At 42.3% G+C, this 18,470-nt stretch overlaps 2 protein-coding genes across 4 annotated transcripts in view; one reads left to right on the top strand and one right to left on the bottom strand.

The window, feature by feature from the left end:
• The window catches only part of LOC135508441 (platelet-activating factor receptor-like), a 58,099-nt gene extending 57,108 nt beyond the window's left edge, over positions 1 to 991 (bottom strand). Inside the window, exon 1 of the mRNA XM_064928626.1 lies at positions 823 to 991. The gene's annotated coding sequence lies outside the window, so the exon portion shown is untranslated. The remainder of the gene's footprint in view (positions 1 to 822) is intronic.
• A 13,511-nt stretch (positions 992 to 14,502) lies between these two features.
• The window catches only part of LOC135508439 (leucine zipper protein 1-like), a 63,110-nt gene continuing 59,142 nt past the window's right edge, over positions 14,503 to 18,470 (top strand). For 2 of the 3 annotated variants that reach the window (XM_064928616.1, XM_064928618.1), the window contains exon 1: positions 14,503 to 14,737. The gene's annotated coding sequence lies outside the window, so the exon portion shown is untranslated. Of the gene's footprint in view, positions 14,738 to 14,763; positions 15,063 to 18,470 lie in introns of those variants that run through there. The other variant, XM_064928617.1, reaches the window with a different exon arrangement.

Below are 18,470 nucleotides of genomic sequence, written 5' to 3'. Positions count from 1 at the left end.
TAACCAAATGATTTCTGGATTGAATCCCTGAGCTGACAAGATAAAACCTGTTGTTCTGCCCTGAACAAGGCATTTAACCTACTGTTCCCGGGTAGTTAGTCATTGTAAATGAGAATTTGTAATTATTAGTATTATTAGCAACAAAGCAGTTACCCCACCATTTTTGGGGGGGTAAACAGCTGAGGGATGTTGCTGGAAAAATGAAACCACTCTCAAATTCCTTGACGGAGCTATGGATGCATGGACTGACCATCCATGAGATCACAATTATATTTGAACCATTTGTAAATGTTAGAAATACACTAGTGTCTTATTCCATTGTATACAAACAACGGAATAAAACATGTTTAGGCGATATTTTGGGTTCTGATGGGGTTGGAAAGTTGAACTAAACTCATGAGTTATTTATAAATTCTTCAAGAATGAATGGCTATATGTAATTCATAGAAAAGTCCATGCATAGACGTACCAATCCCAGATTTCCCTTTAAGAACGGCTTGTTCAATGTTTTCTAATACTGTATAATATCATTTAGGTTTCTTGGCGTCAACTCTGGCTCTAGTAGAGACTCATCATTAGTGCAGTGAAAGATGTTAGACGTGTACATTTGTTTAAACATTTTAAACACGAAATACTTGTAAAATAACGAAAATGTTCACAGGTAGGCTGATAAAGAAAAGCTAAATATATTTTAAATCTAAATCAGAATGTTAACGCGCATTCTAGTCTGTGTAGAGCATATACTCTATTTAGCTACTTTTCCTGTGAAAAAAAAATGAATACATACATTTTCTAAGAAAACAGCAAGAAATGTGTTCTTACCTGAGCGCGTGGCTCCTTCCTCGATGCGTTCTGTATTTCTGTGTGTGTTCTAGATAAACGCTATTAGGTTACCTTGAAACCAGCATATGTTAGGCTACATCGTAAACATATCTATAGCCCAATACATGTGCGCGAATATACATACTACAATAACGTAATCCACCATGAAGCACGGAGGCGCGCGTCTGACAACTTCGGCTGCGTGTACGAGACAGACGCAATGATTTACAGGATATCCTGCCCTACCCATTCAAAGAGGTGTGAATTTGTGTCAACTTTTGCACCACTGGTTGAACTTGGGAAGCCCATGAGCATAGACCTACTGTCAGTGAAGTAAAGTAACTAAGTATACATATTTGAAGCAGTACTTACATCGTTTTGGGGGGTTTCTGTACTTTACTATTTATGTTTTTGACAATTTTTACTTCACTACATTCCTAAAGAAAGTACTGTATTCACATTTTTCTCCAATACATTTTCTCCGACACCCAAAAGTACTCATTGCATTTTAAATACTCAGATTGGACAGAAATATGGTCCAATTTACGCACCTCTCAATAAAACGTGTTTCATCCATAATGCCTCTAATCTGGTGGATTTAGTGTGATTGGGTCAACTCAACATGACAACTGACAGGTGCACCATCCCATCCAACTCAACATGACAACTGACAGCTGCACCATCCCATCCAACACAACATGACAACTGACAGCTGCACCATCCCATCCAACTCAACATGACAACTGACAGCTGCACCATCCCATCCAACTCAACATGACAACTGACAGCTGCACCATCCCATCCAACTCAACATGACAACTGACAGCTGCACCATCCCATCCAACTCAACATGACAACTGACAGGTGCACCATCCCATCCAACTCAACATGACAACTGACAGCTGCACCATCCCATCCAACTCAACATGACAACTGACAGCTGCACCATCCCATCCAACTCAACATGACAACTGACAGCTGCACCATCCCATCCAACTCAACATGACAACTGACAGCTGCACCATCCCATCCACAACATGACAACATGACAATCCAACTCAACATGACAACTGACAGCTGCACCATCCCATCCAACACAACATGACAACTGACAGCTGCACCATCCCATCCAACTCAACATGACAACTGACAGCTGCACCATCCCATCCAACTCAACATGACAACTGACAGCTGCACCATCCCATCCAACTCAACATGACAACTGACAGCTGCACCATCCCATCCAACACAACAGTCAGGAACCTTGGTGTTACATTTGACCACACTCTGTCATTTGAAAGCAACACCCTCTCTCACTGACCCCAGTGCTGAAACCCTCATTCACGTCTTGGTTTCATCACACCTGGACTACTTCAACGGCCTTCTCTACGGACTCCCCGCCAAAACACTGGACAGACTTCAACATATTAAAATTCAGCTGCGGGAGTCCTCACACACACCAGACCTTGGGCCCACATCACCCCCACCCTCATCAAACTCCACTGGCTCCCACTTCAATACAGGATCATCTTCAAATAGCTCATGCTCACCTACAAAGCAATCAATGGACTGGCACCCACATACCTTACTGACCCCCTGCACTCCTACACAAGAGTGGTGTAGTCTTATCCCTGAGCCACATTTCAGAACAAATAGCTTACTTGTTTCATATACAGAGCTCTAGATACAAGGACTAACAATCCATGACATATAGAAAACAAGTGTGTATTGTGGGTTCTGATGGGGTACTGCAGCACCACCTGAAAAATCAGAATGTACAAATTACCAGAAAAGTAGTGCACTGGGCCTTTACTAATCCTGTATTACCGGGCTGATATAGCACTCTGTAGCGCAGACAACAAAATAAATTCATCAGTTAAATGCAACAACAAAACATTTCTACAAATAAATCTATTCATATATTTTTTAAACACTATAATTTGTTTACAAGCATGATGGCTGTACTTTTAGATTGAATGCATCCAACTGGTATTTACAACTTCACAACTGGTAATTACCATCTTCCCACTTGGTTATGAATGCAGCATCAGGTACATTAAACGGGCAATCCAGGATTGGTACATACAATTGTTTACTTTTTAAATTGATGATAATTAGCCATGGATTCTTAGAGAACATAACTTATAAATGCATAATGAGCTTAGTTCTACTTTCCTCTGAGCAGATTGCCCTTTTAATATTTGTTTATGACCTCAGTAATGTTGCTAACATTCCAAGAGTCCCTCAGGGCTCTACAGATGCACTTTGCAGCTGCCTTTCTCTGAACAAACGTTTTAATAAATTAGTCCATTGTGGTAATGACTGCCATTCCACATTATAACCACAGGGTGGCTCAAAAGATTTCCATACAAGCTCTGTGACTTCATCTTTTTTTAAACTTTCTCTCCTCAAATAAACTATATTTGAGTGAGCGTATGGTAGAGTGAGTTTGTGAGTACTAATGTAACCAGTGTGTGTGAGCGTTATACTACTTCTACCCAGAGGCTTGGGCTTTTGTGGTATAGTCCGTATGATGCTTGGCTCTGCATTGTAGGAGTAAGGTTCGAGTCCCCGTTACAGCTCGAACTTTCTCCTGCTACACTATTGCCTGATTGGCACTGTAGAACAGACCTGATCTATATGGTGCTGGCTCAGATACTGTCTTTTCACATTGTCCTCTTTTAGCATGGTTCCGGCAACTATGATGTATGCTTAACCAGGCCAGCCCAGTACAGCTCTGCTTTGAATGGCTCGTTTGGCCCTAAAGTCTGAATCAGGCTTATGACTGGGGTTATTGTTTCCCCATCCAGATCACAATAAAAGCAGGCCAGATAACCTAAGACTAATTGATAGCCATTTACAGTTACTGCCTTCCCTGGTGCCTGCGGCTGCCTACAATGTTGTGCAGAGTCACAACAGAAATGATGAAATGCTGTGTGTCCCACTGTGTGAAGTCCTGTTTTATGACCCTGAAAACTGCCTGGATTTCTCTCTGTGGTTAATGTCAGTCTCTTTACACTTTCCCCTGTTTTCATATCAAAGTCTATGTTTAACTACATTGGTCCACACAGGCACCATATGTACCAATATACCCAGCATCGCGGTGCCCAACTGCCAACAACATCATTCCTGCGTTAAGGTTAAAGGTACAATGCAGCCATTTTTATCTCAATATCATTTATGGGTAACAATTAAGAACCTTACTGTGACTGTTTTCAATTAAAATGGTCAAAAATAGCTTTTTAACAAAGAGCAATTTCTCAAGCAATAATTTAGCTAGGACAGTCTGGGAGTGGTCTGAGTGAGGGGCATAATTGGACGAGCCGAATGGGAGGGATATGTAACCAGACAACTATCTGTTATTGGCTTAATTTATACTGCCAGGTGATGTTACCAGGCAGGCCAAAACTCCATCCCACCTAAACAGGCAGACATTTCAGGTGGTCTTTTCAAACAACTTTTACACTAAAAAGGGAATTATCATCAGTTTGAACAAATTCACAGTATTATTCAAACCTCATAGTGTGGAAATATATATAAAACACAGGAAATCAAGTTTTTGACTGCACTGGGCCTTTACCGATTGGCGCTAACCACATTGCTGTTATTAAGGTTTGCAGAGAACACGATAAAGAGACTTTGTGGTTATCCAGGCAGACATACTCCGAAGCCTAGACTGTATACAAGTGAAAGAGCAGTGCTTACTACGTCTTGAGAGTGAACATTGGGTGTGGAGCGACATTTTTGAAGGGAGTTAAGATGGGGCTTGGAGGGCTTAATATTTTTGGTGTTTAGGTGGGAATAGAATTATCTACCAACACTAATGCTTTGAGGTCAGCTCTGTCTGATGATGGTATACATTGTTACACAGGTCAACCTATGGAATTCACCACCATCTCCCAACCTCCCAAACCCTTTGGACAAGTCGAGGGCGCCCCAACTGGGCCCAGGTGTGCAGCGCACCGGGAGAATGTTGGCAGGAGCCCAGAGGTTATATGGGCTAGCGTGGAGACGGTCAGGAGACATTTGGGGTTACATTCCAGAGGGAGGCTATTGGAGGCACCTGGTGAACACCTTTTACGGTCGCTGCCGTTTCATCCACAGTCTTTCCTTACTGAAAGACATGAAGGTCTAGCAATACATTGTATCTCCACGGCCCTCGACATAAGCACAGGCTCACTTAAAACGAAGGAAGAAAAAAAAGAAGATAAATGGATAGTACTTTGCTTTGCCTGGCAGTAGCACGCTGGGCCTGGGATGAAACGTTTTTGGCAGGCTATATACTGTAGTTGCCAAGACAGATTTACCACAATGGAATGTGCTTCAATAGTGATAGGGCATGCGAGGGCAAACTGTTAAAGACTGATGTGCCTTCATCTCCAGATAGGAGCTGACACTGAGGTTTACTGTACATACCTCAAGAGTAGCCAAGCTACATACCTACACATGTACAACCCCGGAGTCAGAGTTCGATCCCCGTCTTCCAACCTTCCCACTGTTTCTCCCGTAGAAACAGAATGAATAGAACGGGCGTCCCCATTCAAGTCAATGACGGCATAATGGGTCGACTGGCGGCCATTGCGAATGTACCCGTAGGACCAAAGCAGGAAGTGTGTACAAATCAATGTGTGCTGTGATTGGAGAATTCAACTCAACTGACATGACAAACAATATATTCCATTGCATGAGCCACACAGTTAATTAACATAATTTGAATCAACATTCTACATTACCATGGGAATTATTGCATAACATTACCAGCCAGCCATTGCGAGTGTACCCATGAGTTTATCAGTCAAATTGACAGGGTTAGAGGTTCCAAGCCAGTTCTATTCATTCAATTTCTATGGTCACTCCCACTTGCTAATCTCCACCTTTGAGTTCATAAATCATCCAAATACGAGAAGGAGATCAGAATTCCAATGTCCTTTATACTAAATAAGATAAATCAACGTGCCTTCAATATTCAATTCAACTGGTGTGAAATTATCAAAGCTTTAAAGTAAGGATATGATTTTACTCCATTGCTGTATTACAGTGCCTGTTGGAAAAATGTTGAGATTTCCTAACACAAATGCACGTTTTGCCTATGTAATGTAAATACATGAGCGCATTTAAATCCTGAATATTAAACAGTGTTTGACTGCAAAGTACATTCTAATCCTTTTAATCCTCTATGATGACAGGCATACAGAGAGCAGAGTAACAGAATCATGTCCTCTTTCTACAATATCGCTTAACCTAGCCTGCAGGAATAACGCATCATCATGCAGTTATAGTATATTACATTGTATGACTTGTGCAACCCACGTACAGTACCCGTCAAAAGTTTGCACACCTACTCATTCAAGGGTTTTTCTTTATTTTTACTGTTTTCTACATTTTAGAATAATAGTGAAGACATCAAAACTATGAAATAATACATATGGAATCATGTAGTAACCAAAAAAGTGTTAAACAAATTCTTCAAATAGCCACCTTTTGTCTTAATGACAGCTTTGCACACTCTTGGCGTTCTCTCAATCAGCTTCATGAAGTAGTCAGAAGGAATGCATTTAATTTAATATGTGGGCCTTATTAAAAGTTTATTTGTGGAATTTCTTTCTTGTGACTAGGTAGGGGTGGTATACAAAAGATTTGGTAAAATACCAAGTCCATATTATGGCAAGAACAGCTCAAATAAGCAAAGAGAAATGACAGTCGATCATTATTTCAAAACATGAAGGTCAGTCAATCCGGAACATTTCAAGAACTTTGAAAGAGACTTACTTGGGCCAAGAAACACAAGCAATGGACATTAGACCGGTGGAAATCTGTCCTTAGGTCTGATGAGTCCAATTTTGTGATTTTACAACCGTCTTGTCTTTGTGAGACACAGAGTAGGTAAATGGATGATCTCCGCATGTGTGGTTCCCATCATGAAGAATGGAGGAGGAGGTGTGATGGTGTAGGGGTGCTTTGCTGGTGACACTGTCTGTGACATATTAAAAAATTCAAAGCACACTTAACCAGCATGGCTACCACAGCATAGTGCAGCGATACGCCATCCCAACTGGCTTGCGCTTAGCAGGACTATCATTTGTTTATCAATAGGACAATGACCCAAAACACCTCCAGGCTGTGTAAGGAGAGTGATGGTGATACATCAGATGACCTGGCCTCCACAATCACCCGTGCTCAACCCAATTGAAATGGTTTTGGATGAGTTGGCCGCAGAGTAAAGGAAAAGCAGCCAACAAGTGCTCAGCATATGTGGGAACTCCTTCAAGACTGATGGAAAAACATTCCTAATGAAGCTGGTTGAGATAATGCCAGAGTGTGCAAAACTGTCATCAAGGTTGGGAGGTGACCAAGGTTGCTATTTTGAAGAATCTCAAATATAAAATATTTTGATTTGTTTAACACTTTTTTGGTTACTACAGAATTCCATTTGTGCTATTTCATAGTTTTGATGTCTTCACTATTATTCTACATTGAAGAAGATCGTAAAAATAAAGAAAAACCCTTGAATGAGTAGGTGTCCAAACTTTTGAATAGTACTGTATATACAGTGAATTCGGGAAAGTATTCAGACCCCTTCCCTTTTTCCACATTGTGTTACATTACAGCCTTATTCTAAAATTCATTCAATTACATTTTTCCCTCATGAATCTGCACACAATACCTACCCCCTAATGATGAAGTGAAAAAGAAAAAGAAAAAAATATTACAAATAAAAACAGAAATATTATTTAAATAAGTATTCAGAAGCTATGCTATGGGTCTCTAAATTGAGCTCAGGTGCAACCTGTTTCCGTTGATCATCCTTGAAAGGTTTCTATAATATAACTTGACAGAAGTCTACCTATGGTTAATTCATTTGATTGGACATGACTTGGAAAGGCACACACCTGTCTATATAAGGTCCCACAGTTGACAGTGCATGTCAGAGTAAAAATCAAGCTATGAGGTCGAAGGAATTGTCCCTAGAGCTCTGAGGCAGGATTGTGTCGAGGCACAGATCTGTGGAAGTGTACCAAAAAATGTCTGCAGCATTGAAGGGCCCCAAGAACAAAGTGGCCTCCATCATTTTTAAATGGAAGAACTTTGGAACCACCAAGACTCTTCCTGGAGCTGGCCACCCGACCAAACTGAGCAATTGGGGGAGTACAGCCTTGGTCAGGCAGGTGACCAAGAACCCGATGCTCACTGACAGAGCTCCAGAGTTACTCTGTGGGAGTTGGGAGAAACTTCCAGAAGGACAACCATCTCTGAACCTCTCCAATCAGGCCTTTATGGTAGAGTGACCAGATGGAAGCCACTCCTCTTTAAATGGTGGCCAAAAGGCACATAAAGGATTCAGACCATGAGGAAAATTCTCTGGTCTGATGAATTCTGTGGTCTGATGAAACCAAGATTGAACTCTTTGGCCTGAATGCCAAGTGTCATGTCTGGAACAAACCTGGCACCACCTACGGTGATGCATGGGGGTGGCAGAGACTAGTCAGGATCAAGGGAAAGATGAATGGAGCAAAGTACAGAGAAATCCTTGATGAGAACCTGTTCCAGAGCGCTCAGGACCTCAGACTGGCGCAAAGTATCACCTTCCAACAGGACAACGACCCTAAACACACAGCCAAGACAACGCAGGAGTGACTTCGGAACATGTCTCTGAATGTCATTGAGCAGCTCAGCCAGAGCCTGGACTTGAACCAGATCGAACATCTCTGGAGAGACCAGAAAATCGCTGTGCAGCGAAGCTCCCCATCCAACCTGGCAGAGCTTGAGAGGATCTGCAGAGAAGAATGGGAGAAACTCCCTAAATACAGGTGTGCCAAGCTTGTAGCGTCATAGCCAAGAAGACTTGAGGATGTAATCGCTGCCAAAGGTGCTTCAACAAAGTACTGAGTAAAGGGTACTCACGAGTACTCATGCAAATGTGATTTCATTTTTTTTTTATATACATTTGCACAAGTGTATTTAAACCTGTTTTTGCTCTGTCATTATGTTGTATTGTGTGTAGATTTGATATCCATTGTAGAATAAGGCTGTAAAGTAACAGAATGTGGATAAAGTCCAGGGGTCTCAATACTTTCCGAATGCACTGTATAACTTGTATTTTAATTCATGAGTAATTTTTCATCAGTTGACTTTTGATACATAGATATATATCATATCTTACGGCCTCATTATAAGACATTATAAAGGCTAATTCAGGCGTATAACAAGTTATAAAGCATTATGCCAGCAGACTTTCAGTATTGTTACCCAGGTTTTTTTTGTCTTCTACCTCTCTCCAGTCTTACTTTCACTCCCCCTCAGTCTCCCTCTCTCTCTCTCGCTCTTTTCTCTCAGTAATTTTCTTTCTCTCTATTACTGTTGTTCTGCTTTTCTTTCTCTCCACCTCTTCTCTCGTTTCTACTGGGCTGTCATCCTCCTTCCTTTAGCCCTCTCTGACTGTGGAGGACACCAGTCCCTACGGGTTTTGATGCATATATGCCCTATCTGATGATTTTCTAAGTGCATCCTCTCTTTCCCTCTACACTCACATGCACATAAACACACATATGCACACACACAGTCTTACACTCATATACCATAGACACACACCCATGAGCGAGCATACTCACATACACACACACACACACACACACACACACACACACACACACACACACACACACACACACACACAAAAATGTATGAGGATTCTTTCATGCAATGGTTGTCTGGGTATGCCTGGTGTTTCTCATCCAATAGTTTATTAGACATAAAATGGGATTTAATTTATCTTTGATCATTTTTCATTCAAGGCCTTTTAACCTATTTGGTGTCTTCAGCATACACAGCTAGTCAGCTTAAAGTATGAATGTTGCATTCACCTCCCCTTGTGTTAAACAATATGATCACTCACAGCAATTTATACAATCTACTGAGAGCATCTCATTTATACGGGGTTGAATGCAGCTTGGATTATCTGTGAGATTCTATCAAGATGTGTTTTTATTACACAACAGTATATAGTCACCGCAGCCTCATGCAAGGTCATGGATACGTGGGGACTGTGAATATGACATTTTTTCCACCCACGCTGTTTCACAGATCATAATGATGTCCAACCACTGGTTTTTAATTACACTATGCTAGAATGAAGGACTTTGTTTTTTTCCTGTTCAGGTGAACAACAATTAGAAGGAGAAAATAAATAGTGCCCTTCCCTACTCTTCTTTGACCTCTGTTTGAAACTCATGTTTGAAACCCACGTTTGAAGCCCTTACATGAAAATGACTCAAAAAATAAAAACTCCCGATACACAATTTTTGATATACATCATGTCTAGTCTACATATCCAACTGAGAATTCCTGTTGGCTGAAAAGTAGGATGTACTGCTGAAATAAGTCAATATTAAATGCAGACGGAAGGCGAAACACTTTCCACAGATAAAATACTTGATCCACTTTATTTCCTGGTTAAGTTACAGTCACAACAACTGGACCTTAATTAGAACAAGGTGTCACCATCTGGTGCTTTTGGTTAATAAATACCCAATCAAATGCTTGTGGTGGTCAATACTTGAGCCAAGACTATGGGCAGTGGGAGGAGTCAAATAGCACTTTGTGGTTAGGTACATTGTTATTGGCCCTATTGTCACATGATTACAGTGAGACACAGATGTACTTTGGCCTCTGCTGTGTGATGACAGTTGATTATATAAGTCTAATGGAGATGACAGTGTTGGGGAAGTTACTCTGAAAATATAGTTTACCAAGCTACCAACTACCTCACACTGGGGGAGAAGTTATGCTACTGGGAGAAGTTAAATCTAATTAAATCAAGCTTTATTTATACAGCAAATTTCAGACATGGAATGCAACGCAATGTGCTTTACAGGAAGAAGATATATATATATAAATTTACATAAATTTACATCCCAACAAACATAAGATAAAAAACAAAAAAATTACACTGAAGCTACCATTAAGAAGCATATAGTTTACTTAACTAAAGTTACTTTGAAAAAGTAGTTCACTACATCCAAGCTACTGTGTGATAAATTATCATATCTACATATGAAATGTCATAGACTACATATTGCAAGAATAGATCCCTCTGGTGTCAGATGTTAACGTAATGTGCATCAATCTAAGTAACATAGTTTTAAAAATCCTATCAAAATCTGTCAGTTTAAGATAAAGTTATATATGTTTTGTTGTTGCATGGGCTGCATCTCAATCCACCTATGGTGGTCTTTCTGCATCTGTGGGGGAAGATGACCGAACTAAAGCATCGTTTGTCAGACCATGAGACATCCCGAAAATCGGTCTCTCATGAAAACATCTGTATCGTCCACTCTATGGAAAGGGAAAATTCTCACAAACACCATTTTTTAAATGTGTACCTTTATTTAACTAGGCACGTCAGTTAAGAACACATTCTTATGTACAACGATGGCCTAGGAACAGTGGGTTAACTGCATTGTTCAGGGGCAGAATGACAGATCTTTACCGTGTCAGCTCGGGAATTCAATCTAGCAAAAGTTCCTGGCCCAATGCTCTAACAACTAGGCTACCTGCCACCCCACAATGGTATTCTATGTTTTTGCTCTACAACCCCCACAAGTGTTACACCATCCTCTGAAGGTAACCAATACCAGTTTTAAAAATAGAATGAACGTCTGGAGGTGGTTTTGTGCCTAAACATGTTGAATTTGTTTTTAAAGATATAATTCTTGAGTTTTCTTATATCTCCTAGATATAGGACAGACACTTCAAGACCTTATTCCTTATGGTTTATTGCCATTGCCACTTTTTTTGCCATTAATGAAGCTGATAAGCAATGCATTTCTATGGGCTATAGTAGTAAAGGCCAGATTCAATATTTTATCTAATATATTTCTTTCTTTCATAAGCTAAATTATCCATAGTATAGCCATCTTAAAACAATTCCACATATCAAATTCGAACAATATTGATATCAATATCGACAATATATATATTATTATTTTTTTAACGTTCTTGTTGAGCAAAATCCATAATCCACACACTCATGAACCACATGTCAGAGCATGCGCCCTCAGAGCATGCGCAGACCAGCTGGCTGGTGTGTTTACGGACATATTCAATCAATCCCTATACCAGTCTGTTGTTCCCACATGCTTCAAGAGGGCCACCATTGTTCCTGTTCCCAAGAAAGCTAAGGTAACTGAGCTAAACGACTACCGCCCCGTAGCACTCACTTCCGTCATCATGAAGTGCTTTGAGAGACTAGTCAAGGACCATATCACCTCCACCCTACCTGACACCCTAGACCCACTCCAATTTGCTTACCACCCAAATAGGTCCACAGACGACGCAATCTCAACCACACTGCACACTGCCCTAACCCATCTGGACAAGAGGAATACCTATGTGAGAATGCTGTTCATCGACTACAGCTCGGCATTTAACACCATAGTACCCTCCAAGCTCGTCATCAAGCTCGAGACCCTGGGTCTCGACCCCGCCCTGTGCAACTGGGTACTGGACTTCCTGACGGGCCGCCCCCAGGTGGTGAGGGTAGGCAACAACATCTCCACCCCGCTGATCCTCAACACTGGGGCCCCACAAGGGTGCGTTCTGAGCCCTCTCCTGTACTCCCTGTTCACCCACGACTGCGCGGCAACGCACGCCTCCAACTCAATCATCAAGTTTGCGGACGACACAACAGTGGTAGGCTTGATTACCAACAACGACGAGACGGCCAACAGGGAGGAGGTGAGGGCCCTCGGAGTGTGGTGTCAGGACAATAACCTCACACTCAACGTCAACAAAACTAAGGAGATGATTGTGGACTTCAGGAAACAGCAGAGGGAACACCCCCCTATCCACATCGATGGAACAGTAGTGGAGAGGGTAGTAAGTTTTAAGTTCCTCGGCATACACATCACAGACAAACTGAATTGGTCCACTCACACAGACAGCATCGTGAAGAATGCACAGCAGCGCCTCTTCAACCTCAGGAGGCTGAAAAAATTTGGCTTCTCACCAAAAGCACTCACAAACTTCTACAGATACACAATCGAGAGCATCCTGGCGAGCTGTATCACCGCGTGGTACGGCAACTGCTCTGCCCACAACCATAAGGCTCTCCAGAGGGTAGTGAGGTCTGCACAACGTATCACCGGGGGCAAACTACCTGCCCTCCAGGACACCTACACCACCCGAAGTTACAGGAAGGCCACAAAGATCATCAAGGACAACACCCACCCGAGCCACTGCCTGTTCACCCCGCTATCATCCAGAAGGCGAGGTCAGTACAGGTGCATCAAAGCTGGGACCGAGAGACTGAAAAACAGCTTCTATCTCAACGCCATCAGACTCTTAAACAGCAACCACTAACTTTGAGTGGCTGCTGCCAACACACCAACACACTGACACTGACTCAACTCCAGCCACTTTAAAAATGGGAATTGATGGGAAATGATGTAAATATATCACTAGCCACTTTAAACAATGGTACCTTATATAATGTTACTTACCCTACATTATTCATCTCATATGCATACGTATATACTGTACTCTATATCATCGACTGCATCCTTATGTAATACATGTATCACTAGCCACTTTAACTATGCCACTTTGTTTGCATACTCATCTCATATGTATATACTGTACTCGATATCATCTACTGTATCTTGCCTATGCTGCTCTGTACCATCACTCATTCATATATCCTTATGTACAAATTATTTATCCCCTTACACTGTGTATAAGACAGTAGTTTAGGAATTGTTAGTTAGATTACTTGTTGGTTATTACTGCATTGTCGGAACTAGAAGCACAAGCATTTCGCTACACTCGCATTAACATCTGCTAACCATGTGTATGTGACAAATAAAATTTGATTTGAGATTCACTCCAGATCTTGTATTTAGAATCATGTACAATGTAGAAAATAGTAAAAAACCCTTGAATGAGTAGGTGTGTCCAAACGTTTGCCTGGTACTGTATATATATATATATATATATGTGTGTGTGTGTGTGTGTGTGTGTGTGTGTGTGTGTGTTTTATTGTCACATACACCAAATATGTGCAGTGAAATGTGTTGTTTTACAGGATCAGCCATATTATTACGGTGCCCCTGGAGCAAATTAAGAGTAAGTGCCTTGCTCAAGGGCACATCAACAGGTATTCAAACCAGTGACCTTCCGGTTACTGGCTTGACAGACTAAGCTCTAGGCTACATGCTGCCCTGTACTGCAACAACTTGCTGTGAGATATTAGCCAGTACAGGGGGACTTTATACATAGGCATCTAAGGGACCCTATTTATGGAAACAGCCTGTTCCTCTTCCCAAAAGCCCGATACAAATATTTATATTCTTCATGAAATATTTTTTTTTATTATATGATATACCATATTGTCCATTGACAGGCCAAATGCAGTCAAGTTTTTTCTGCAAAGTTTTCTGAAACGGCTGACTTCCTTAGGCTACATTCCCTTTACTGCTCTGACATTCTTTTTTAGGTCATTGCAATGTGCGGAAACCGAAACTCTAATATTCAAAGGCTCAAGTCATTTTCTCTCTGAATTCGACGTGTTTCGTTCTATATCCATGGGCGAGACTTGAGGAGAGGCGGGACTGTACAGCGGGGAAGGGCGTTCTTGCTGAGGTCAGTCCCAGACTCGTCACACAAGGGGTGGGTCTTCCGGCGCAAAGGAAAACCCACCTTTTTCATTGTTAGGGACAAGGTGGAATGTGTTGGTTTGATCCTACAGCTCAGGCGGGGAATAGAGGGAAGAAACAACGAACGCAGTTAAGTAGGAAAAAAAGTCTTCTGCCGCTGGTGTACCAGAAATCTGTGAAATAACTTGTCTTTGGTTCAAACCTAGTCATCTAATCGGCACTAACCGAATGAATTTGGGGACTATCGCAGATTCTTTCATCGCAAGGTAGGTGAACTAGCTATTGTAAAACTACACATATTACTACATGGAAACATTTAACTGTGCTAGGATGCGGTAACTTCCTGAGTTCGACACGGGCAGACTCTGAACTGCGGCAAGTTTGGACCCCTCCTCCCTCTGCTCTTCTGCTGGCGCAGCCAAAAGGAAGCCTCCACGAAACACCAGACTGCGGTTAAAAACCTGGGCCACGTTCAGTAGGAAAACGGGGTGGAATGTTGCAGAAATAAATATAACGACGAATAGAACTGACTTGATTCCATATTCATCAAGTCAGACATGTTTGTCCAGTGGTACATATTTCCATAGCCAGGTATTTGCCTATTACTGTCTGAACTTTCTACAACGTTGTGTCCTGCTGAGCGGCCAGGTGGTTAAATTGTGTAACAGTTTGAAGTTTTCCTCTTTCGTAGCTCGCTAGTTGACCGTTTCATAATATTACGAGTTGCTAGGCTACTTTTGCGTTCAGTGGCGACGTAACTTTACCGCTATCAGGATGTGATGTTGGGGGTTTCTGAACAGGACATTTTTATGTTTTCCTCGAGAACAATGTATCCGGATCGAACGATTTCTTGAAATGAATTCGCAACACTATTAACCACTCACCATAACACAAATCGAAAAAGTCCAATTGTTTTCTTAGTCAACTACACAGTCCACTGTCACCTTAAATATTTAGTAGCCTTAATTAGATAGACCGCTTTTTTTTACAGGTCAACTGTCAAGGTAAATAACGATCGCAACGTTCTGATGAAGATGGCGGTAAAAACCCTTTCTATATTGATACTTGACAGATAATATTTTAGCTGGCTCCCAAGTTCTCTGTGTTGACACAGCCATGGGTAATGTTCTTCAACTGGATGTCTATGGATAAATCATCAAATGCATTTAGGTCAATGCTGAAATTGTGAAGACAGCAGGGAAATATCAGCCTGATACAATTGGAGATTGTCTTGATCGTTGGCAATATTTTTGCAAAGATCCACTTGACTTGGGAAGGGAGTTTCCCCAAAGATAGCTATTTTTAATTTCACTGCACCAATATGGGAATTGGGCAGTGATACAGAAATCTGCAGGTCTCGTCAAAGTGAACACGGAATGGCAGAGAATCCTTTTAACACAGTACATTTGGATAGTCCAGCATTGATTTGCCCTCATGTTGGCGCGAGCAGGCTAGGTAGTGCTAGGTATCTACAGCCAATCCAGTAGGGTCTGGAAATTACAGTGAGCTTTGTTTGGTCAATAGCAATGTGATGTCGCACAGTATTTGCATAAAGTTCAGCTTTCCCCAATTTTGGTCCCACTCTATTCACACTCTCCCACCCATGTTTGCGTCGCCCAATGGTCCCCCGCCCACTTTGCTTCAGATGTTGGCTCCGTTGTTTCATTGCCCCAACGTTCTAGGTGGATTTCCGGTGAAACAGCTGAGATCCACAAATCACGTTGGGGGTGACGAAACAACCATTGGGCGTGAGCATGGGTGAGAGAAGTGAACAGGGTGGGACCAAAATTGTGGAAAGCTGAACTTTATGCAAATACTCTGTGACATTGCCTTGCTATTGACCAATCGAAGTTCACTGTAGTTTCCAACCCATCCTGGATTAGCTGTTGATACCTAGCACTGCCGAACTTGCTTGCTAGTGCCAACATGAGGGCAACACAAGTGTGGCTATCCGAATTCACGCTTGAAAGGGATCTCGGCTATAAGAGGGGTGTGTGTGTGTGTAATGGCAGGGGTGTGTGACTCGGGTACCTGTGAAAGTTTGTTGCTGTATGTGTACATGGACCACATACATAGCCCACATATAACGAGTGTCAAAGCAATGAGATGCAATGCTGAGTCTGAACATCACATTTTATTGGTCACATGCTTGGTAAACAACGGGTGTAGACTAACAGTGAAATGCTGACTTACGGGCCCTTCCCAACAGTACACAGAGAGAAATAGAAAGATAATAACCGCCTGGTATAGAGGTCCTGGATGGCAGGTAGCGCGTCCCCAATGACATACTGAGCCGTAGGCACTACCTTCTATAGCGCCTTGCTGTCGGATGCCAAGCAGTTGCAATACCAAGCGGCGACCCTGCCAGTCAAAATGCTGTCAATGGTGCAGCTGTAGGACTTTTGGGGGGGGTCTGAGGGCCCATGACAAATCTTTTCAGCCTCCTGAAGAGGCGTTGTCGTGCCTTCTTCATGACTGTGTTGGTGTGTGTGTGTGGGTGAACGGGAGCAATGCTCCTTCAGCAGTAGTAGTAGTAGCAGCAGTGGGGAGTAGTAGTCTGGCAGGTTGGACCGTGGGATATAAATGGAGCTAGGGAGAAAGATAGAGAGGGGATCTGTTTCAGACATGAAGGCAAATCACTGCTGGCTTTCCAGTAAGTCCCAGAGCCAGCTACTAACTCTGCTACTGCTTCCACCCCTTCTGATGGTGGAAACAAGTACAAGATAGTTAGCCTGCGAGATAGGCACAGATAGTGAATCTCCAATGCATGTATTTGTGCATACAGGGGAATAATATATCCATTTCTGCCTTAGTAGGATTCAGAAGTACATGGTCATTAATATTGTCGATACAAGCTGCTTCCAGCCAAGGAAAAGGCCATTTTACGACATCGTGCCAAACCATTGAGAGGTTACAATGCCAAACAAAACAAGCTTCACACTTGAATTGCAATCCCTTCATATTCTGTCTGTGCGAACATTGGCCAAGTGGATGTGTTGGCCCAGTGGAGAGTACAAAAACTAGAGTGCTGTCCTATTCCACCTCCTATTTGGCCACTTTACCTTCAACTTTGGCTGGTCACTTGGTAGGTCTCTGGTGTTTTTCCTTTGGGGTTATGTCACTCTTTACTGCTTGATAGTGTACATTACGTTGTCTGAAGAATATTTTCAGGGGATTGGAATTGGAAGCCCATCCGCAGTTAACTGGCGCTGAAGAAGTGAGAGGAAGAGGAGGTGAAGAGCAGTGACGCACGCTCTAGCAGGGACCGCGCTTTGTGTGTCGGCTAGTGTGAGCGAGTGACACGAGAGCAGGGAGGGAGAGACCGCAACCAACCAAGCCGACTTGTGCTATAGTAGACTAATATCTGCCATAGCTAGGCTATTTATCATTCAATATGAGTACTAGTACCCGTCTTGACTGCATCAAACTGGGAGAAGCTAGCTAGCTAGGCTAATTGAGGTTGCATGCTCTTTCTGGTCTTACACAGTTACGTTATAATGTGAATGGAGTTGTTTGTAACGGTCTACTTGTTGGCTCTCGGTCGTTGTACCCTATCCGTCTCGTTTAACTTTTAATTCCGTCTTCCATTGATTAGATATCTCCTATCTTTTGCCCCACACGGAGGCCCTTTGACTGTAGCCTATTGCCTCTTTGATGACTTTTGATTGGCCAACAACAAGCTACATGTGCCCCTCGTAAAATGTCTCTCTCGCTCTCCCCCGCAGCAGTCATGTTTGGATCTACAGTATATAGGTCCTTCCAGACAAGACAAATTACACATACCCGTGACAATCATATCAGATCCGACCTGCTCGGTCCCAAATCGGATCTCGGGTATCTGGGTACAGGTGGATCTGTGAAAACCTCTAATTGGAATCGTGTAGACAATGTAGGAGTGCCTGTGAACTTAGCCATTCCAAATGGACTTTTTATGATCAAGAGTGAAAGCAAGCAAAGGTGCAGAGTTTGTTCAGTCGCCAAAGTAATAATCCCCCCCCC

This window comes from Oncorhynchus masou, chromosome 21 (assembly GCF_036934945.1).
Source record: "Oncorhynchus masou masou isolate Uvic2021 chromosome 21, UVic_Omas_1.1, whole genome shotgun sequence".
NCBI lineage: Eukaryota > Metazoa > Chordata > Actinopteri > Salmoniformes > Salmonidae > Oncorhynchus > Oncorhynchus masou.
The sequence above is the reverse complement of the archived record's forward strand: the minus strand, read 5'-3'. Positions and strand labels throughout refer to the sequence as shown.